Genomic DNA, 23,557 nt, shown 5'->3' with positions numbered 1-23,557 from the left:
ATGTTAAGTCCCATAGTGCTCAGAGCCATTAAAATTCGTACCTGACGATATGGTCAGCGGGACGCAGTTGCTGCAGTAATTGCAATCTGTAAGGCTTCGTTTCAGAAAACACGACACCGTTATGTGAGGAAGTTGAAGTTCCTGGCCTGGCAGTCTTGTGGCTTCCGACGGCCCCGTGTGAACACATCTCGGATACGCTCGACATCTTAATCAGACGTTCGTGGCAATCCACTACTCTTCCCTTGCACATGCAACCAACTTTCATTAATTTTGTATGCCAGTCGCAAATCTGCTTGGACTGAGGCGCCTTCTTGCTGAATCGGCGGCGGAATACGCGTGGATTGACTTCGCGCGTTTTCAACATACAAAATTATATCGTTTGTGGTGTAGTCGCCATCTTACTGCAAACAAACATCTAAATCTACATACATACTCCGCAATCCACCATATGGTGCTTGGTGGAGGGTACCTCGTACTACAACTAGCCTCTTCTCTCCCTGTTCCACTCCCAAACAGAACGAGGGGAAAATGACTGCCTATATGCCTCTGTACGAGCCCTAATCTCTCTTATCTTATCTTTGTGGTCTTTCCGCGAAATTTAAGTTGGCGGCAGTAAAATTGTACTGCAGTCAGCCTCAAATGCTGGTTCTCTAAATATCCTCAGTAGCGATTCACGAAAAGAACTCCTCCTTTCCTCCAGAGACTCCCACCCGAGTTCCTGAAGCATTTCCGTAACACTCGTGTGATGATCAAACCTACCAGTAACAAATCTAGCAGCCTGTCTCTGAATTGCTCTTATGTCCTCCCTCAATCCGACCTGACAGGGATCCCAAACGCTCGAGCAGCACTCAAGAATAGGTCGTATTAGTGTTTTATAAGCGAGCTCCTTTACAGATGAACCACATCTTCCCAAAATTCTGCCAATGAACCGAAGACGACTATCCGCCTTCCCCACAACTGCCATTACGTGCTTGTCCCACTTCATATCGCTCTGCAACGTTACGCCCAAATATTTAATCGACGTGACTGTGTCAAGCGCTACACTACTAATAGAGTATTCAAACATTACGCGATTCTTTTTCCTATTCATCCGCATTAATTTACATTTATCTATATTTAGAGTTAGCTGTCGTTCTTTACACCAAGGAGAAGTCCTGTCCAAGTCCTCTATTATCCTCCTACTGTCACTCAACGACGACACCTTCCCGTACACCACAGCATCATCAGCAAACAGCCACACATTGCTATTGCTATCCACCCTTTTCAAAAGATCGTTTATGTAGATAGAAAACAACAGCGGACCTACCACACTTCCCTGGGGCACTCCAGATGATACCCTCACCTCCGATGAACACTCACCATCGAGGACAACAGCGCAGCTCTGTCAGAACTTGGAACCTTCCTGTAACGCGCAAGTGTTTCTATCTTTTATAGTTTGCCTCTAATAAGCAACTAAAATCTGTTCTTTCTTTGTGAATTACGCGGTATTTTGCTGTCGCCAGCCTCTTTAGGGAGAAATGATCATCGTAATATTAATAAAAAAAATCCGAACGGAAAGATTAAAAGTGTTCATTTTGCCCTCGCTCTGTTCGAGATTGGAACGATAGAGGAGTGGTCCGAAAGTAGTTCGATGAACCCTCTGCCACGTACTTAAGCGTGAATTGCAGAGTTGTCACGTAGATGTAGATAGATGGTCGTTTCCCAGTAGGGAGACGCGTGAGCCCGGCAGGCAAGTCTTCACCTCGTCGCGTTGCAGCGGCTGGCCGTGTTCTGTTGTGTCTGCACCGCGGCGCGCCGCGCAAGAAACCGGTCCGCCCCCACATCGCTGGCTGGCGAGCCTAACGCGTCACTGGCCCCGGCGGCGCGGTGGTGGGGGAACGCGAGTCTATGCCGCGGCGGCGGGAGGTGGCGGGCTGGCGAGCGGCCGAGCTTCCCCGCGAACCTTCTGTCAGTGCCACGCGGAACTCGGGCAGGGAAGGAGGTGTGTTGTGCGTGCTCTCTCTGTCTCGCGACTCGACACAGCGGCCGTCCTTCGCGACTTGTACTGGCCTTCCTCTTCCGACCGCTCGCCTCGAGTGTGCAGTGCAACTACCCTCCGCCGTGGAAAACTGTGCGTGTCATGTGTGTGGCCGCTGCACGACGACATCAGAAGAGGGCGGCGTAGTGCCGTCGCGACGCTGCCGCCGCCGCCGCACCTGGAGCGCCCGCGGAAGACGCCGGCGTCCGATCGAACGGCGGGTGCGAGTCTGCGCGCCGCGGCGAGGATTCCAGACGCCCGGGGGTAAGTGGAGTGTTGTCGATTGTCGCGTCGCCGCCACTTGCAAGTGTGTAGTCGTCGGTCGCCGGCGGCTCTCATTGAACCACTAGCCTAGAGGAGCACTTCTGAAATCGTCTGCGCGGGCCTTTTCTGCCGAAAGGAATAACTATTCGTCCGAGAAAAATACCTTGTTTCAATCATACAGCAGATGCGACTGTACTGGTAGAGTTCGTATTCCTAAATTTCCGAAAGACTCTGGATACCACTACTACCGTCGACTAATGAACAAGGTACGCGATTGACTCAACGAGCCTTACGAGCAATACTACCCATTACGTTGTACTGTACTGCTAATGTTCAACGGAAAAGAAAATACCATCGGGTGTTCGTCAACGAATAGTGACAAGATTTTTATTGTTCTTGATATGCTTAAAAGAGTTGTCAGATCAAGGTGAACAGCACTATCAGGTAGTCTGCTGACAGTCCTGTTGTCCGCAGGAAACTATCGACCACGATCGATCTTAAGGTAGTATGGGAGTTGGACGAAATTACCACTTGCTGTATTAAATGCCAGCCTCATCAAACGTGCATACGTGCGATGTAATACCCGTAATATAGAGAGCATTCGTTAGTTTCCGCTTGGTGCCCAACATCCGGGGCAGGTCATATCGTTTAAATATTTAGACGTAATACTGAGAAGCAATACGAAATGCGACGAAGACTTAAGATCGATTACAAGACACGCGAGCGCAATACTTCCATGTGTCTGAAAGGTTCTGGGAAAGCACAGTGTATCTTTAAAGAAAACGGCTAAAGGGACCAATTCTGGGGTATTTCAAAGTAGACATGACACTGGATGTCAAACGAATCGAGACACTCGCACCTAGGTTGACAGGTCGTCCTAGCACTTACGGAAATATGACATGTTTGGGCGCTAGAAATATGAAACTCTGGAATAAAGGCGACGACAACCTGTTAGGTGTATTCAAACCGATATTTAAGAAAGACTGCACCAAATCTGCTGTCGCCGTCATACGTCTAGTTTCTCGTACAGCGGTACGTAGGCAGTGATTTTTTTTCCCTTCTCTCGGTAAGAGAGTGGATAAGGACGCAGGTTCGCTAATAGTGGTGCAGACTATACAAGGTGCGCCATGCACTGGACGTACTAAGTATCTCTCACATTGGTCAACGAGCGCGTGACACCTGGTCCCTTTCGCAAGATGTGCCGCGCCACCTGACCGCTTTCTACTCGCGAGAATTTCCTCGGTTTCGCCCGGGACACCCGGTCACCAACACATGTTCGCTCTGACTCGATTTAGTCTCTTCCTGTTTGGAATATCACATGTCCGACAACACCTATCTGTAGACCTCCTCGTAACTGACACCGTCATGTAGTCATTTGAATTTCCAGCCACGAAAAATCGTTTATTTTTGTTTTCTATTACGGACCAATCATTGGTTTTCCGCTCCATCTGCGGTAAGACAGCCGTTATGTTTCCACCCAGTTATTGTGGTATTCCTTGTAAAATTCACTGCGAGTCCATTTGTGCCGCACAAATTGTACTTACATGTTGCTTCTGCGTTACTTATTTACTACAATTTTCAGATGTGAAGGACGTAGTTTTTGTTGTTTGTAGACAACGTAGGTGCAATGTTTAGTAAAATTATTTCCACACTCAATCGCATTTTTGTTGTAAGACATCGACCATCCCAAAATGGTCAATGTCAGTCTTGTTAATATGGTCTTATTGGCACAGGCGCAATTTTAGTCTATGGTGAATTGTGGCTCTCTGGAAGTGGAAGCTATTTTTCAATCTCTCTTCCGTCAGGAAATCATTTAAATGTAACTGAAAATACTCTCATGCGTGCAGGACTATGTCGCTTTCGCTTAAGAATGAAACGCATGAAAGTACTGCTATAGTATATCGGCACATATCATCTCTATAGATAGATGCTAGGCTAGATCTAAATAATTATAGTTATACGTAACTGTCGGGACCAGAAATGATTTAGGCAGTGGGATGGTGTTCGTGAGGCGTACAACACGGCTTGCCCGAAAAGCACCCAGCGGTTCATTATTTGCTTAATGGAAGTATATTTACATGATTTCGGAATGCGTGTTTCCGCCGTATGTGTGAAGTTTATTGTGGATTCTCAGTGAATATTTGTAGATGCGCGCTGAAGTTAGGATCACTGTAGTTTCATTGCAGACCTAAACAGTCACAGTTGTGGGCGTGCATTTCGCTTCATAACCTAAGGTTCTTGACCCTTGCGTGGCTTGTACTGTAAATTTCGGATCTGAAGGCATTTAGTAGCCTGTTGGGCTGCATCTGCCTGCGTGCGTGACGCAGGGTTGCACACGAGTGTGAACAGCCGTCGCAGACGGTCAGCTGTTTGGGTGTGCGTGATGTCGGCGGTGTGCGGCGGACCCACACGCCGGTCTCGCCCAGCCTTCCTGTTTCAGTCCATTGCTCGCGGCCCGGCCACCGCTCGGCTCGTCTGCAGGTGGGACTTCTTCGGGCACTTAACGCTTGGTATGGCTGAATTCTCCGTCAGTATCGACATTTACGTGTGTCCCGCAACGGAAAATTTTTATAAGCGTGAAAAAAATGGTCACTTTTTCTGTCCAAACTGTTTCGTCCCTTTTTCTTCGTTGCTTAATGCCTTTTTTGCACTGGCGTCCAAATTTCTTGAAAGCAGTCTTTTTCGTATGTGAGGCTATTTTTTTATGGTGATTTAGCTCGCTGGGACAGTATCGAGTACAGCGCTTTAAATCTATAAGACACTGACCACACTACGTGCGTTTTTGTCCCAGGATGTGTGCTGACCTGTTTTAATGAGCTTTATATACTTGGGTGGTGACTAAACCCGCGTACAACGGTGTTACGTTGAATACTATGTGATAAAGTTCCATATATGCTGTGTCGTTAAAGCCCTCTACGAAGCCCCTTTCTAGTGCCACAGAAAAGAGTGTGTAAGTCTCTGTAATAGACAGCTGTGGCCGCTAGAAATTTCATGTGTACGTTAGAAAGCCGCATCTCGATGCATTTAATAGATGTCGATACATTATGGTTTAGCTGTCTTAGCTATCACATCCTGTATTTTTGCTACGTGCAGATCATGTCAGTGTACAGCGTTAGCATTGAACTTCATATTCCCAGAAAATGATTCAGACTGCTGGCACTGCTACTGTTGTTCCGCTTCAATGTTTAGGCTTCGTGAGTTCTGCAGAGAGAAGCAAAGCGAATAAAGAAAATGGTGCGAAAATATATTTCGAAACATGGTCGCTGGTAGCCCGTGTGTCCATGCGGTATCAAAGACGAATAATAGTTGGCGACGTTAAGCATGAGGACGAATGCCGATAGTCGTTTTCGGGCAGGATCTAGGATGCTTAATGAGTTGAAGGATCTGGAACCAGGATAGTGAAACATACCCTACATGTTGGAAGCAATGTGAGCACCTCCCGTACAGAGCGAAAAGGTGGGCAAGAAAACACGCGTCTAGCATCTTCAGGAGCTTCCCGAGGCTACGTCACTCCGTAAGGATATATGGCGCGGCAGCGAAAAAGCCGCAGTTTTGGTCAAAAATCGCAATGAATACTTTTTTGGACCATGCGAATTAAAACTTCTACCGTGCCCTAAGCTTGTATATTTAAAAAGATTTTCCCATATGTTTAGACATTGAGGATCGTTTGTTCGACAGAGGGAGAGAAAATTGTAAAGCATTATCTTCCACTTCAGATAGACGCGTATCGGTGAAACTCAGATTGGAGAGTGAGTGCTTCTCGTTGGTTGGCTTCAGTAAGGGTTTCGTCATTAAGCTGCTGCTGTTATTTAGACCACAGATTGAGGACTGCAGAAGTTTGTGCTGCTTTTTCCTTTTAAAAAAGACTGTTGATTCAGGAATCATATTGCCGGACACAAAACACCGTCGCGACCGGAAGTTGATGAATAGCAAACAGGCTAAGCGTCAGATTTTTATTGCACGCGGCACATTCCGAAGTGGCAATGTGAACCAAAAACGTGCCGCACGATAATGTCGCTGGTGTAGCTTGCGATAAGTGGCATATTACGCGTAAAACTCGCTGTGCAATGAAAATTGAAGAAGGAATATTCGGGTTTATCATTCCTTTCAACAACGACGTACCCAGCTCGGTATTGGGGAACGAAATCGGCCTGTCCGTTTCAAAGGAGCCATTCCGGCACCTGAGGGCGCGGGGGGGGAGAAGGAGTGAGGAAATCACGGATAACCTAAACGTGGATAACCGGAGGAGGATTTGAACCACGGTCCTACCGAATGCGAGCCGACTGTCTTAACCGCTGCTCCGCTTCGTCCGGGATGCGTTTTCCACGGACAGCTCGGTGTGGAATTGTGATCGCCAGTGCCGGCGCTCGCAATTAACTGCGATTAGTAGCGCACCGGCGCAGCCGGGGGGGCGGAACGAAACGGCGGCGTGGGGGCGGCGGGGGCGGCCCGCCCAGGAAATTCTCCGTCACGCCGGGCCGCGTCTGCCGCCCGGCCCTGCCTGCATACACCTACGCTCCATTCCACGACCCACACTGTGGTGTCACCGCCAGACACCACACTTGCTAGGTGGTAGCTTTAAATCGGCCGCGGTCCATTAGTATATGTCGGACCCGCGTGTCGCCACTGTCAGTGATCGCAGACCGAGCGCCACCACACGGCAGGTCTCGAGAGACTTACTAGCACTCGCCCCAGTTGTACGGACGACTTAGCTAGCGATGCACACTGACGAAGCCTCGCTCATTTGCAGAGCAGATAGTTAGAATAGCCTTCAGCTAAGTCAATGGCTACGACCTAGCAAGGCGCCATTAGTATTACATTGCATGATCTACAGAGTCTCACTTGTATCGTCAAGAGCGATGTACAACAATGATGGATTAAAGTTAAGTATTCCAGAAGCTACGTACTTTTCTTTATAGCATTCATAACGTATCTTGTTTCAGACCTCACGCCATCCTGCGTGAGCTTATAGCGTGCATTTCGGCCTTCTCTAGCAATATAACACACACTGCAGTGTGTGGTGGAGGGCACTTCTGATAACACCGTAGCTCGCAGTCGCTAACGGTGCTTGTGGATGATGGCCTTCGGTTAACCTCCGAACGACTTGTGTTTCCTCTGATTTTCCCGACATCGCCACTTCGCGAGATGTATATGGGTCATTTGCTGTTTGTCCCTCTCTACTCACTCAGGTGATACACATCACCTCCTTTGTAACCTCTACCACCGTTCAGCACCTCTGTAACGTTCTCTCACTTCCTGAACGATGGTCACGAAATGGACCACTCCTCCTATCTTCTATACCTGTTCCATTGATCCTCATAGACTGACGAGCAGTATTCTAGGATCAGTCGAATGATTGCGTTGTAAGTAATTTGTTCCTTAGCCAAGTTCAATTTCTTAGTGTTCTTCCAATATACTGCATCCCCCAAGGCATCTGCTTTCCCCAGAGTTACGTTTATTTGATCGTTCAAAAAAATGGGTTCAAGTGGCTCTGAGCACTATTGGACTTAACTGCTGTGGTCATCAGTCCCCTAGAACTTAGAACTACTTAAACCTAACTAACCTAAGGACATCATACACATCCATGCCCGAGGCAGGATTCGAACCTACGACCGTAGCAGTCGTGCGGTTCCAGACTGTAGCGCCTAGAACCGCTCGGCCACTCGTTCCACAAGTTTATTTCGGATCTTTGTTCCTAGGTATGTTAACGCTGTTAGTGGTGCCAGTGATTATGGCCAAAGGTATAATTGTGCAGTGATCAAGCTTTCCAGCTCTTTTTGCGCAGTGCGTTACATTTATTTACGCGGAATGGCTACCTGCAAATCCCTGCACCAAGCGTCGATCTTGTGCAGGTGTTCCTGCACATCTTCTGGCATCGCAGATAATTGTCTACTTGTTACAGAATATCCTGTCTGCAAACAGCGTCGTGGAGTTTCCGAATTAGCTACAAGGCCACTTACATATATGTATCGCGAACATTCCGATAACGGTCCTATAACACTACCTTGAGGTACTCTCGGACCTACACATGATACTTTCACCCCCTTGAGTTCCAGCGCCTAGGAAGTCCTGGATTCAGTCACTGCCTATTGCGCTCTGAATCTCATTGACGAACATAGACACATAAGTTTCACGACACTTATTTTGGTTTCTGGAGAAGACTTTAGATTTTCCTTAAGGTTATAAAACGCAAATAGAAAGTGTGGTCAGTAATTCGACACACACACACACACACACACACACACACACACACACACACACACACACACACACACACAGGGTCGGACCTGGTGATCTAGCGGTAAAACGTGGGCATGGAAATCGAGAGGTAGCTGGATCGAATTCCGGTTATACCGTCTTCAATCTAGTCTTCACATCTCAACGATGCAAGAATTCGCCAGGTATGACACGTGGTTCGGATTGCGCTGTAAACTACAGGTTCCCTTTGGCCCGTTAGATAACTAAAGCAGGCCAGGAACACTCGAAATCGAAACTAGACTTGCAAACGGCTATTTACCCAACGAAATTATTATTATTATTACTATTTATTATTATATTATCTTTGAGGTTCGCCGATGACATTGTAATTCTGTCAGAGACAGCAAAGGACTTGGAAGAGCAGTTGAACGGAATGGACAGTGTCTTGAAAGGAGGATATAAGATGGACATCAACAAAAGCAAAACGAGGATAATGGAATGTAGTCAAATTAAATCGGGTGATGCTGAGGGGATTAGATTAGGAAATGAGACACTTAAAGTAGTAAAAGAGTTTTGGTATTTGGGGAGCAAAATAACTGATGATGGTCGAAGTAGAGAGGATATAAAATGTAGACTGGCAATGGCAAGGAAATCGTTTCTGAAGAAGAGAAATTTGTTAACATCGAGTATACATTTGTGTCAGGAAGTCGTTTCTGAAAGTGTTTGTATGGAGTGTAGGTAGCCATGTATGAAAGTGAAACATGGACGATAACCAGTTTGGACAAGAAGAGAATAGAAGCTTTCTAAATGTGGTGCTACAAAAGAATGCTGAAGAGAAGGTGGGTAGATCACGTGACTAATGAGGAGGTATTGAATAGGATTGGAGAGAAGAGAAGTTTGTGGCACAACTTGACTAGAAGAAGGGATCGGTTGGTAGGACATATTTTGAGGCATCAAGGGATCACAAATTTAGCATTGGAGGGCAGCGTGGAGGGTAAAAATCGTAGAGGGAGACCAAGAGATCAATACACTAAGCAGATTCAGAAGGATGTAGGTTGCAGTAGGTACTGGGAGATGAAGAAGCTTGCACAGGATAGAGTAGCATGGAGAGCTGCATCAAACCAGTCTCAGGACTGAAGACAACAACAACAACAACAACAACATTATTATTATTATTGCAAACAGAGATATGTGCAAAAGAAATTAAATTCACGAACTCGCACACTTTTGAGACCAGTCTGTCATCATACTTCTAAGGCTTATTCTGGAGAGCGAAAACTGGTTCTTAAAACATTATCTAGCCCTGGACAGTGAAGCGAATACGTGTACAATGTCGCAACCTAAGTTCCTGTTCTAACCTGCACAGTAAAAAACCGTACCTAAAATTGAGCAGTCTGCCGCTGGCTTTTTTCGGTGACTTGGTGTTCTTAAATTTTCCTCTGAGCTGTTTGGCTTAAGTTTGGTAGGTTGTTGTTGTTCCAGCGCGAATGATACACTGAGGCATGCACAAGTATTAGGTGGTAAGTGTGTCTTACTTAAACGTTTATATCGCGTTCGAAATCTTGTTTGATATTAATGTACGCTGCCCCACGAGACGTTACTCACGTTTCCTTGCCCGTACACACTGTGAAAAAGTGTGGGAAGTTGCTTAGTGTTGTGCAGTGAAACATAGGCGTAGGGAGACACTAAAAGGCCCGCTAAGCAGATTGCGGATAATTTTTCCTGTAAGATTTTAGAGGAAGTGAGTTTTACAGTACCGCCCGGAAGGAAAACAACGTAGGTAAAGGCTCAAGTCCTCACATAAACTGGTTATAATGTTAGATCTCATACAGCACGTTGTTATCACGTCATAATACCGCTCAGATAAACTGTCCCGTTCTCAGCTGACGTAAGCTTCCCTTTCCGAAACGTACAGCAGTACTGTGGTGGTGCTATATGTTAATTCATCATAATTAACAAATTGTGGTAAATAACATGTGAATGTTTGTGAGTTGTGCAGGGTTTCTACGGATGACATACACACGGACTTCGATCCTATGTTGTCTCTTAGGATAGGTTCTAGCTGCAGAGTGGACCTAGACAGTCGCGCAGGATGGGAGCATAGCGCTGCTACAGGTCAAATGCACGAGCGTTGCGGCGAGGGACAGCGTTAAAGTAGGTTTACAGTCCCACACCTCTGTGCAAACACCTGCGTATGAAAACTGGGCGGACCTGCATTGCGACTTTACCATGCAAGATTTGAAAGATTTGCTGTCGATACCAGTGTCTAAAGTTGTATCTGTATCTTGATGTTATCGGAACAGAGGTATCGACAGCGACAGTATCGCAAAGTACTAATTGTTTGCGTGTTTTTAAATATAAAATTTCTGCAGTGTTTTCATGAACCAATCTAGCGAAGAAATGAAATACATCCGCAAGGATTAGAGGACACACGCTTGAACTAGAAATAAGTTTTAACGAAAATATTATGGTATCCGTACGTGTCACTATTACGTGTGCTGGATATAAGCTTCAGAATGCAAGGAGAAATACAGGAACTGTGTTATGTTCACCTGAACCAAAACTCTGAACGCATTTTTAACGCAGTGTGTACATACAGCAATATTAGTAGTATATTTTACTGAAACAATGTGTAACTAAATTCCTTTTATAGAGTTAGGACTGGCTGCTTACAACAAAACAAGAAAAAAGTAAACATGGGCTCTAAAATGTATACCTTAAAAGCTATGAGCATTTGTTAATCATTGGTACTATGGAACACCTCTTCTATTGAACAAGTGCTGATAGCTCTTACGGTCCGCGTTTTAGAACCCATGTTTACTGGACATTTTTCTCTTGTTTGGGATTAGCCGAGCGGTCTAGGCGCTGCAGTCATGGACTGTGCGGCTGGTCCCAGCGGAGGTTAGAGTCCTCCCTCGGGCATGGGTGTTTTTGTGTGTGTGTGTGTGTGTGTGTGTGTGTGTGTGTGTGTGTGTGTGTGTGTGTGTGTGTTTTTGTCCTTAGGATAATTTAGGTTAAGTAGTGTGTAAGCTTAGGGCCTGATGACCTTAGCAGTTGAGTCCCACAGGATTTCACATATATTTGCACATTTTCTTGTTTGGGTCCATACTATCTCCTTCCGAAATATAAAAAGCAGTGTGTTTGCAGTAAAAGAGGTTCTGACAGAGGAATCGGAACGATTTTCGCTTCTGACTTTCCCTTACCTCAAACTGAGTTTACCCTTGCCCATCATCCCTGAAAATGTGCATAGGTGTGTTTATTAGAGACTGCGCCGATCATGTAATTTTTACTATCGCACTAGGTAACGTAAAGACAGTCCTCTACAAGGCGCATATATTCTTTATTACGTACTAATTTTTTATTACAGAGAGAATCTTGATATATTCGTCTCCCGATGCAACAGCTCCATCGCCAGTGTTAGACGATGGTGCTTAGCGACCTGAACTTACGATGTCCGAAGATGCTCTCCTTGATAGTTAGGAGTAGAAGCGGACCTCGGGGAAGATCAGTTTGGATTCCGTACAAATGTTGGAACACGTGAGGCAATACTAACCTTACGACTTATCTTAGAAGAAAGATTAAGAAAAGGCAAACCTACGTTTCTAGCATTTGTGTACTTAGAGAAAGCTTTTGACAATGTTAACTGGAATACTCTCTTTCAAATTCTGAAGGTGGCAGGGGTAAGATACAGGGAGCGAAAGGCTATTTACAATTTGTACAGAAACCAGATGGCAGTTATAAGAGTCGAGGGGCATGAAAGGGAAGCAGTGGTTGGGAAAGGAGTGAGACAGGGTTGTAGCCTCTCCCCGATGTTATTCAATCTGTATATTGAGCAAGCAGTAAAGGAAACAAAAGAAAAATTCGGAGTAGGTATTAAAATTCATGGAGTAGAAATAAAAACTTTGAGGTTCGCCGATGACATTGTAATTCTGTCAGACAGCAAAGGACTTGGAAGAGCACTTGAATGGAATGGACAGTGTCTTGAAAGGAGGATATAAGATGAACATCAACAAAAGCAAAACGAGGATAATGGAATGTAGTCGAATTAAGTCGGGTGATGCTGAGGGAATTAGATTATGAAATGAGACACTTAATGTAGTAATGGAGTTTTGCTATTTAGGGAGTAAAATAACTGATGGTGGTCGAAGTAGAGAGGATATAAAATGTAGACTGGCAATGGCAAGGAAATCGTTTCTGAAGAAGAGAAATTTGTTAACATCGAGTATAGATTTAAGTGTCAGGAAGTCGTTTCTGAAAGTATTTGTATGGAGTGTAGCAATGTATGGAAGTGAAACATGGACGATAAATAGTTCGGACAGGAGGAGAGTAGAAGCTTTCGTAATGTGGTGCTACAGAAGAATGCTGGAGATAAGGTGGGTAGATCACGTAACTAATGAGGAGGTATTGAATAGGATTGGGGAGAAGAGAAGTTTGTGGCACAACTTGACTAGAAGAAGGGATCAGTTGGTAGGACATGTTCTGAGGCATCAAGGGATCACAAATTTAGCATTTGGAGGGCAGCGTGGAGGGTAAAAATCGTAGGGGGAGACCAAGAGATGAATACACTAAGCAGATTCAGAAGGATGTAGGTTGCAGTAGGTACTGGGAGATGAAGAAGCTTGCACAGGATAGAGTAGCATGGAGAGCTGCATCAAACCAGTCTCAGGACTGAAGACCACAACAACAACAAGAACAACAACAACATAGGTTTTTACATACATTTTAATTCTCATTGTGAATCTTTCGAATGTCCCTATGGCGATACTATGGGTATCGAGACACGAATTTCGGCACTTGGTCGCATCAGTGAACGCGGGTACACCTGCAGCTGGCAGCAGGCGCGTGTGTGAGTAATGAGCGTTTCGGCGTGGCACGCACAAGGCCGGCCTGCTTCCTGCCCACCCCCACCCCTGCCGCTCCCCTCCCTCCCCCCCCCCCCCCCCCCCCCCCGCGCCCTACACCGCCAGCCACAGCATGTGTTGCCGGGCCGGGCACGTAGCGCTCTTCACTGAACGTCTGCACTGGTCTTCACCTCCATCCGGCGGCTCTCGAGTAGTCTCACGCATCACGCATCCAACGTCACGCTTTCCTCAGAGTACGTCAGCTACGATAGGAAAGGGAGGAAGGAACTATACAGCTAGGCCAGGGTTTCCCAAACTGTGTTCTGCGCGAAGCGAGTAAGTGCTCCACGAAATACTATTAACAGTATGGAACGTATTCGATATTTTGACAATACTACTAATTTAATTTTATTATGATTTGTGTTATTAATTAGGACTTAAAATTGAAATAATCAGCGAATAAAACATTTTTCTCGTTTTTTAAATATTTGCCTTAAAAAAAGGCATTCCAACAAAGTATTGGGGTTCTCAATGTCTTCCGTCAGAGGAAAATTTTGGGAACCCTTCAGTTAGAGATCCGTGCAGATGCAGACATTCATTGGTATTTCTGGATATTTCCACTCTAAGACTTACATAAGACATACGTCACAAATAATTTTCTGTATAAAATCAGTGACTATCAGAGTTCCTGTTAAATGACAAATATACATTGCATACGCGTATTACAATGAGGTTAAGAGTCGTGGAATACCTCCTAAAATCGTGTCGGAACTCCTTTCAGCTGTTGTAGTGCAGCAACTCGATGTGAGATGGACTCAATAAGTCGCTGGAAGTCTCCCACAGAAACACTGAGCCGTGCTGTCTCTACAGCCGACCATAATTGCGAAAGTGTTGCCGGAGCAGGATTTTGTGCGTGAACTAACCTCTCGATTATGTCTCACAAATGTCCGATGGGATTCATGTTGGGTAATTTGGGTAGCCGAATCATACGCGCGATGTGTCAAACATGTTCCTTAAACCAATTACGGACAATTGTGGCACGTTGACATGGCATCATTGTTTAGGAACACGAAGTCCATGAATGTGTGCAGATGGTCTCCAGGTAGCCAAATACAACCGTTTCCAGTCAATGATAGATTCAGTTGGACCGGAAGGCCCAGTCTTTCCATGTAAACACAGTCCAGACCGTTATGGAGCCACCAACTTGCACACTGTCTCGTTGACAACTTAGGTCCATGGCTTCGTGGGGTCTGCGGCAAGCTCGAACCCTACCGTCAGCTTTTACCAACTGAAATCGGGACTCGTGTGACCAGGCGACGGTTTTGGAGTCGTCTAGGGCCCAACCAATGTGTTCACGATCCCAGGAGAGGCGCTGCGTGGGTGTCGTGCGATCGTCTGCTGCCATAGCCTATTAAGGGGCTCCGGAACGCCCTATACTTGCAATGTTAAAATAACGCTTATAAATTACTTCTTCCCTCACAAAGTATTTGAGGTAGGAAGTTGAACTTTTTACAGATTATTTATTGGAATATGGGCTACAACTTAACACAGGGATTTTACAAAATTTTAGTTCAGTTATTAAAGATGATTTTTTCAATTGTAATGAAAATTCACAACATTTTTTTTTGCAATTTTTTATTTATATATTCAAAAATATACAGTTTTTTGGAAAAAGGCTGTGTTAAATTATGCAGAAGGTACTGTGTAACATTTAATGAAAGTTTGAAACAAATATGTTTGGAAGATCCTTAGAAAACATGTAATTAGTATGAGAAAATAAAAGTTTTGGGAATCGAGCGACAAAGATTGGATTAACTTTTTAGTGCATTCCAGGTCCATAGGATGGATTATCTTCATCCTCTGCAAACTCCTCCTCCAGCTTCCTCTTGTTCCTCCTCCTGTTTACTCTTGTATTTCTAGACTCTTTACAGCCCTGTCTGCAGCCCGAAGGCGTTCCTTGTCTAAAGCAAGCATCGCTCGTACCATGTTAGAACCTATCTTCATTCCCATATTTCTAAATACCTTGCACCTTACAATGTTGCCATCATTGAAAGTCGCAACAGCATCATACACACCAAAGTGAAGTGTTTCTATTCCAACAAATACAGTCTTGGGGATTCTCGACCATATAACACTATTTACACTTTCATTGGGGGTTTTGAATACACTTTTCCAACAGTTCAGGTGCTGCTAAGTCTCTGAAAATAGGTTTCATCACCTCCATTATTGCATGAGGCAGACTATGCTTATGAGTGTACACTTCACCAGTTAGCAATCCTTTGTTATATTTACACCAACTGTCTTCTTCTTTGGGACACAAGCTATGTTGGGGATTTTCATCGTCTTTATTGTTTACAGTAATAACACATACCTTTGGCTTTCCAACATTTCTCCTTTTCTTAAAAGACTTCAGAGGATTTCTAATAACTTTACTTTTACTCATTATTATACTTCAACAAAACAGAGACTCAAGAAACAGAACTAATTACGAATAATTTCGAGATAACGACAGATTAAATAAACATGAAACAATCGACAATCACACCAGCGATATATATTGAACCATCACAGGTTAGCCACAACACATACTTTATCTCACATCACTAAAATGTACCTGATGAACACGGACGTTAATAATAACACCATTTGACAGCAGTTTAACAACGCCACAGTGGGTCACGCAAATGTAGAACACATTTCAAAAAAAAAATTAAAAATAGTTGTAGTCTTCGGAATTGAATAAATTATGTATCTATTAAAAGGTAATAGTCTGCAGATTCAGAAAACGCAAAAAAGTAAAAATTGAACTTCTCATGATTTTGAGCCTTTCCGGAGCCCCTTAAGGGGAGGTTTACTATCTTTGGCCCGAAAAAAACATGTTCTTTGAGTTTTTTTTCGGGATGTGTTATAGATATCAATGTCAAACTTGTTAAAAATGTTTATTGATATTTTCTCTACAAACTGGATTTTTTTCGACCGGAAATGTCTTAAGATCTAAGGCGGAAGTGCTGTCGGAACGGAACAAAATATCGACGTAGACCTCCACGCGCGGTGTGTCACAGGTCAGCCGGCTCGTCTGAAATCAAAACTGAGTTGACGTTAGCGAAGTATATAAGATTTATTAGGAGTTGTACCTCGCTTAACCATAGGAAACAAAATGGCGGCCATTGGAAAAAATAGGGTTTTTGTCGTCGATTTTTCGACTTCGTTGGCCAAGTAAAAAATACTTACAGTTGATGGATCCGAATAAAAGAATCATGCCAATCGGTTCAGTAAATCTGAAGTTACCATACCGCGCGATAAAAAGTCATTTCGAGAAAAACGCGTTTGAAGTTTTGACTACATATAAATGCAATATTATGCAACTTAAGTTTTATCTGTTATTCCGTGTCCATAAACTAGTCCTTCCTCTTCCTCACAGAGGGCGTTCTGCTCGATCTGGGCCATCCTTGCGCTGCTCCAGAGCCGCTCGTACGGCCGGTGACAAGCGGTTTTCGGCCGCTTGAATTCGTTGGTCGTCCGAATGCTTGGCGAACTGCGTCGAATAGTCCCAGGGTGACGTCCATCGTTGTCATGGTCTTCAGAATAGCTGAATACCATTCGGTGAAGCTGCTCACTGCCAGGAAAGTCTCAATCTCCGAAGTCTTCGCACCAGAATGCAAAGGCTGGGGGGGCTAACTTCCAAACGTACGGCTTCAAACTTTCATTTGAATTTTGTTTCCTCCCAAGCACCGAAACAGTAACTCGTCCTCGGAAAGGGCCTCGTAGATCGTATGAATCACTTGTTGAACGTCTTTGGAGAGCGGCTGGCCGTGTTGATATTCGTCCAGACGCTTGATAGCCTCTGCAGTACGCCACTTGCACCGACTAGTTTCCCCTGCCGGACAGTTTTGGTGTTGTGGGCGGTCATCCAGCGAACACTTGCGGAAATAGGTTGCCCAAATTGCCTTCTTCATCTGTTCCACCGAATTGGAATGCCGTCGGATTGCTAAGCCGTAGTAAGTCGTAAGCTCCTTGATCACTTTATCAGTAAGCTTCCCTTGTCCTTTTCCTCCGATGCCCTTGTTTTGTTTCTTCGCATTTCTAAGACGCGTGCCCATTCTTTTCTCTCCGTGTCCTACGCATTCGTTCTTCTCGATCACATTTTTTTGTTCAACCGCGAATAACAAACATTTGCGTTCCGTATTTGGATAAACCGTTTCAGGGGTGGATTCTAAACACTTTTAGGGATTCAAAATTGCAATTAAAAAAAATCTATTTTTGAACCAAAAGATAGTAAACCTTCCGTTAAAGCCAAATTCCGCTTCATCGTCCTACCGGATACGGTCATCGTACGTCGCACAACGATTTCTGTGGTTATTTCGCGCAGTGTTGCTTGTATCGTACCACTGACAACTTTACACAAACGCCGGTGCTCTTGGTCGCTGAGCAAAGGCCGTCGGCCACTGCGTTATCTGTGGTGAGAGGTAATACCTGACATTTGGTATTCTCAGCATACTCTTAACACTGTGGATCTCCAAATACCAGTGTGCGATTTGTGCTTTTACCAGTGGGGGGGGGGGGGGGAGATGTCCTAGGGGGTTAGTATAATTATATATGTTACTAGCTTGGACCGTGGAGTTACCCATGATTAAACAGTTATTTATAAATAGATGTTAATGCCGAAACTCACTATTCACGCGTATGCCCTATCAGAAAAGCCATTCCTTGTTATATCTTTAAAAGTACATTATAGGTAAAGCTTAGTTACAAAATCATCTACATGTAGGTATAAGAGGGGAATTCAAAAAGTAAAGGTACATTTGTGAAAAGCTGTACGTATTCTGATGATAGAAAACTGAAACATGCGTTATTTTTCTACGTAACATCCCTCGACTTCAGTGCAGTTTTCCCGACGTTTTAAGAGTCTTTTTATTTCATCAGAAAATACGTTTATCGGTTCCATCTGTAAACAATTGACCAGCAATGACGTCTTCATCACTTTCAAATCTTCTTCCCTCTAATGCTTCCGTTAAGGGTCCAAACATGTGAAAATCGCTTGGAGCCGGGCCTGTACTGTATGGTGGATGTTCCAGCACCTCGGATCTCAACTCCTTTATCGCGTCGGCTGTCCGTTTGGCAGAATGTGGGCGAGCGTTATCTTGCTGCAGGATGACATCTCTTCACAGTTTTCCACGACGTTTGGATTTGATTGCAGGTTTTAGTTTCGTACGCAACACATCACATCCACCATACAATACAGACCTGGCTCTAAGGCCTCGTTAACGCTGGGGCGACGTCTTGCAACATTGTGGCATGCTACGGAAATGTGGCGTGTGCCGTCTTGTCATTTAGTTCTAAATGTTTTGAAATGCTTACCTACTACATAACACTTTTTCAATATTAATAAGCAAACATATTAATATAGTATTAATAGTAAGACTGTATTAAAAACTTTCAGTGTTCGGCTCGACAAATTTAAATTATATGTAAAGTATTACGCCAGTGCGTGGGAAATAAACATCCCAGGTTGGGATGCATAAACTAAAACCAGAGGAGGGGATGGTCTGATGCGGAGGGGGAGAAATCCCCCCCCCCCGCAAATCGCACACTGCCAAATACTGAATTCCCTAACGATTCCGAAATGAAATGACCCATGTGTCTAGCTCCAACTACGACTCCGCGTTCAGAGTCTATTGATTGCCATCGCGCGGCCGTAATCACGTCCGCAACCTTTTCACACGAATCAGCAGAGTGCAAATAACAGATCCGCCAACTCACTGCCCATTTGTATCTTGTGTACGCGAAACTACCGCCACCCGTATATCTGTACATCGCTATCGGTTGACTTCAGTCACCTGAGTGAATGTACAATGATTTGTACACAATGTATAGGCATATTATATTGAGTAATGTAGCAGATTGACGCTATGTTGCACTATCGTAAATTTGGTAAATGAACTGTAAGACCAACTCCAAATAGTTTGCAGTATGTGACAAACGACTGTACCACATTATATGATCTCCCAATCTTAGGGAAATATTCAACAGAAAATTGCACAAAGTCCATTTTATTTATCACGACAGGAAGTTGCACATTAAGGAATGTATAAAGGACGACAGGCTGTATTGTATTAGAATGTGGTCATTATTGGCTCTACGTTCTTAGTCAGTCGATTATTAGCTACGAGGTCAATATTTGCATAGTCCAGCTTCAGAAGATTTAAAAATTAGACCAGATCCCTCCGTCAGAGCTCCGGCGTAAAGATGGGGTTGTAGTAGTCTGCAAGATTTTGATTTACGCATATGTTGGTAAAAGACTTGTGGGTGCGATGCTGATCCCTTCTCTCTCATCTGCGCAGATTTCTAACAGCGTTTACCGTCCAGCCGCAAGCTTTAGCTGAGCAACCAGCCCGGCTTTTGTCTTAAGCGATCTTTGGAAACTACGGAAGACCTAAACCTAGATGACCAGACGGTGAGTTGAAGTGTCTTCTTCTGGACTGCCAGCGCATTGTCTCGACCGACGCGGCAGCTATCGCGGCACTCCATCACGGTCTTGGTTCTCGGTACACTCCCTTTTGTTCGCCAGTTGTTTGGAGAATACCTGCTGTATCTAATGACCGCTGCCGATCCGAAAGGATGGAGATCCAACGTGCAGCAGCTGTCCACTTTTTCGAGTGCCACAGTCCAAAAGCGACAGGCAGCTCTTAGAATGTCTCTTCTTGTACTTCAGGTGGATCCTGCAACTTCGGAGAACTGGGAGTTTCTTTTCCCAGTCCGACCGTGTGACGGTAATTCTCGATTTCCCATCGGCGGTCGTTCCGAATGCGCGGCGTAGCCATTTAGTGGGAGGTGAAGCCGACACCGGACAAAGCGGTACGCCACGGTTGCTGGCTGGCTTTTTGTGTGGCCGCGTTGATCAGGCGTGCCCTTTCCGAGAAGCTGGCCGGCCGGCTACGTGCTCTGCCGAGGTTCCACCGCGGACTGGAGGAGAGAGGAGGACAAGATGAGGAGAGAGAGAGAGAGAGAGAGAGAGAGAGAGAGAGAGAGAGAGAGACGCGTTGCGACAGCGCTCAGCCGACCGCAGCGCACGGCGCGCCGGCAGAACTGGTTCCGTCCGCGAACAATGGCTGCCCCAGCGAGCCCCAGGTTCAATGCCGGGAGGCGCCCGCTCAGCCTTCCGCCCCCCGACCAAGGCCACGGCTGGCTCTCCCGTTGCCTACGCCTCGGGCTTAGTCCACTGCGCGATCCCGTGGTGGTGTGGAAGTAAAGGTGATTTGCGCCTGTACAACTTTCCGGGCGCACTAGATGCATGTGGCCGCCGCACGAATAGGCAAGGAGGCGCATTCACCGGTACAGCTCACGCATGCGCCCGACTTGGGCGCACGATCCACCGTACAGGCCCAAGTCTCTCCCCATCCCAGGCGGAGAAACACGTCCAAAAGCCGTGCATCTAGCCAGCCTGCGGCGGGGACCTTAAACTTCCTGACTCGCTATCCATGGTGTTAGCGGACGGTGTCAGAGCGGCTGACCTGATTTTACGGGTTGTTCGTGAAGAGGGTTTCGTGTCACTCTGTCTAAAGCCGTCGGCACACAGACCGTGCATCTGAGCGTTGAACATGCCGAGTTTCCGACGCCACACCATGGAATAGCACTCTCGGGAGTCTTTCCGAACGTGCAGAGCAATATCTGGCATGTCAGATATTCTAGCGTGCCTCTGAGCGTTGACCAATTAACATGGCACAACGCCACCTACATCACAAGCACGCCGTCTCCCTTCAGTACAGAGTTGTGAGGCGCCATATTGGCAACATTTCAAGCCTAAATGTATATATGCCGTTCAGAGCACCAGCAAATTGAGAATCACTGCAAAACCCGTTGTTAACTGTGTGATTCGTTCCAATAAAATAATAGGAACATCATATTCGTGGCAAAAGAATTATTGTAACTTGTGTATGAGAGTAAGCTATTTGAAGGCAGCGACACTCTGAAGATCCACCCAAAACGCAACGTTCTTGGTACAATGTGTTATAATTAAATTTCAGTTAGTAAAATATCTAAGATTAAGGTTTTTAGCAAGAGGTAAGACACTATAATTCGGTACCAAAGGTGTGGCGTTGGTTTATCGTAATGGTTCAAATGGCTCTGAGCACTATGGGACTTAACATCTGACGTCATCAGTCCCCTAGAACTTAGAACTACTTAAACCTAACTAATCTAAGGACATCACACACATCGATGCCCGAGGCAGGATTGAAACCTGCGACCGTAGCGGTCACTCGGTTCCAGACTGTACCGCCTAGAACCGCACGGCCACTCCGGCCGGCTTTAGCGTAATGAATAGCGTCACTGTTCACCAATGAGTTTTTGTTGGGGCGTCGCGTCCTGACACAACAATTTTTTTTCCTAACATTCGCGTTTTTATTAGGTTCTGATACTTCATTATTCGTTTAATATTAGTATAGACTATAATATTTGATGTTATGTAAATACAAGTTCATCTTTTTTTTTTTTTTTTTTTTTTTTTTTTTTTTTTTTGAGGGGTGACTTCGTTCGATTGGCTTAATCTAAAGGACAGCTTACGCTACTTGTATAAAGATACTTTGCTCCTTTTTCTTTTACGCTTCGTAATTCACATGTTGCAAAGATTCTGCTACTGGTTAGGAACAGTGATCAAGTAAGATTGACCTTGGGGTTATGCTAAAATGTGGGAATGATGAAATAATGTTTATCTTATGCGAAGAAGTATTCCAAATTTGTAACGCACTGTTTGTAATGGAACTTTTGTAAGCCTGTGTCCTTAATTGGACATGGTACTTTCCTTTTCGTGGACGATGGAAGAAATGTGCATTTTAGTAGAGCTAACGTGGGAATTTTACACGCGCCCGTTGAGTAAACAGTGTGATTAACGAACTAGAAACATCCCTAAACTGCCGCTGGAGTGCGTTGCGATCGCGTATACCACGTAGGGGCCCACGTACCGTATGCATAAGTGGCATCGTTCCTCAGCGTTCAGCAGCACGTTGAACTTGGCACGCTCAACGTTAACGTTCGGCAGCACGGTCCGTGTGCCGACGGCTCAATGGAGGACTTCAGTCCATTGATGGATTGCCAAGACGCCCGGTTGCCTCCTCTGCCCCGACCGGGCAATGACTGTCTGGGCTCGGTGCTCTGCCTCAGCCCTCGCCCTACACGTTCTTTTGCTCTTCCCTCTTCTCGAGTGTTCTGTTTGACCTCGTTCCTCTGTTTTGCTGTGCTTCTCTCGCCCAGCCCATGTCATTGGTCTTTTCTGTGTACTGTTGGCTGTGGTGCCTCTGGCAAGAGGGGGAGGGGCGTGGTTGTCCCCCATGCCTTTGAGGGCCTCCAGCTGCTCCCTGAAGGGGGCACCAAGCCCGCATTTCTCCCTTTTCTTGTTGTTCCTTTCTCTAGGCTTTGCTGACCTTCAGTAGACATTGCAGTTATCTTTCCTTAGGTTTCGTGCACTAGGCCCATCTTTGGTGTGTGTTTTTCTTGACTTGCTTGTTCCAGGTAGAAGGGACTGATGACATCGTAGTTTCGTTCCTTTAATCATTAAACCAACCAGCCAAAAGTAGTGCGTCGGTCTGCGGTTCACTCCTTTTGTGCTCTGTTTTACTTTGTCTTACTCTTGGAAGACTAAGCTCTTCTCACGGATTCGAATTTGTTTTTGCTTAGCATTTCGGCAGGGTGGTCTAACGAGAAACTCGTGGAATTATAGTGCATTTACTTTCTTCGGACTGGCCAATTACGTGGACAGAATGAAAATAAATCTGTAGTTCCTCGCAAATCAGAACAACCTGGAAACGAGGTAGGAAACGCCGAACAAAATAAGCCTTTGTTTTTCCGATGAATGTGTGTAAAGTCGTCAGACCAATACAAATTGCAAAATGATTTAAACAAAATATCTGTATGGAGCAAAAGTGATGAAAAGTATGAAGTCATCCACATGAGTAGTAAAGGAATCCGCTAAATTTCGGTTATACAATAAATCTGTACGCTGTACTCAGCTAAATACTAAAGAATTAGTCACGAATAACTTAAATTAGAGCGGTGACATAGATAACATTGTGGGGAAAGGAGACAGACTGTCAGAGATATGATACGCGAATTGGGGTGGCAGCATTTCATTAAAACTAAGGGAATTTCAATCACCAACCTTCTCTTCAGTGCATGAAAATATTTCGTTGGCGTCCAGCTACATAGGGAGAAATAACCAACATAATAAAGTGTAACCAGAACT

At 45.1% G+C, this 23,557-nt stretch overlaps 1 protein-coding gene across 1 annotated transcript in view; it reads left to right on the top strand.

Annotated features, from left to right (window-relative positions):
* The first annotated feature begins 1,929 nt into the window (after window positions 1-1,929).
* LOC126262481 (repulsive guidance molecule B-like) overlaps window positions 1,930-23,557 on the top strand; it is a 372,022-nt gene continuing 350,394 nt past the window's right edge. Inside the window, exon 1 of the mRNA XM_049959144.1 lies at window positions 1,930-2,281. The gene's annotated coding sequence lies outside the window, so the exon portion shown is untranslated. The remainder of the gene's footprint in view (window positions 2,282-23,557) is intronic.

This window comes from Schistocerca nitens, chromosome 6 (genome assembly GCF_023898315.1).
Source record: "Schistocerca nitens isolate TAMUIC-IGC-003100 chromosome 6, iqSchNite1.1, whole genome shotgun sequence".
Lineage (NCBI taxonomy): Eukaryota > Metazoa > Arthropoda > Insecta > Orthoptera > Acrididae > Schistocerca > Schistocerca nitens.
Note: the sequence above shows the minus strand (reverse complement) of the source record. Positions and strands in the feature narration are given on the sequence as shown.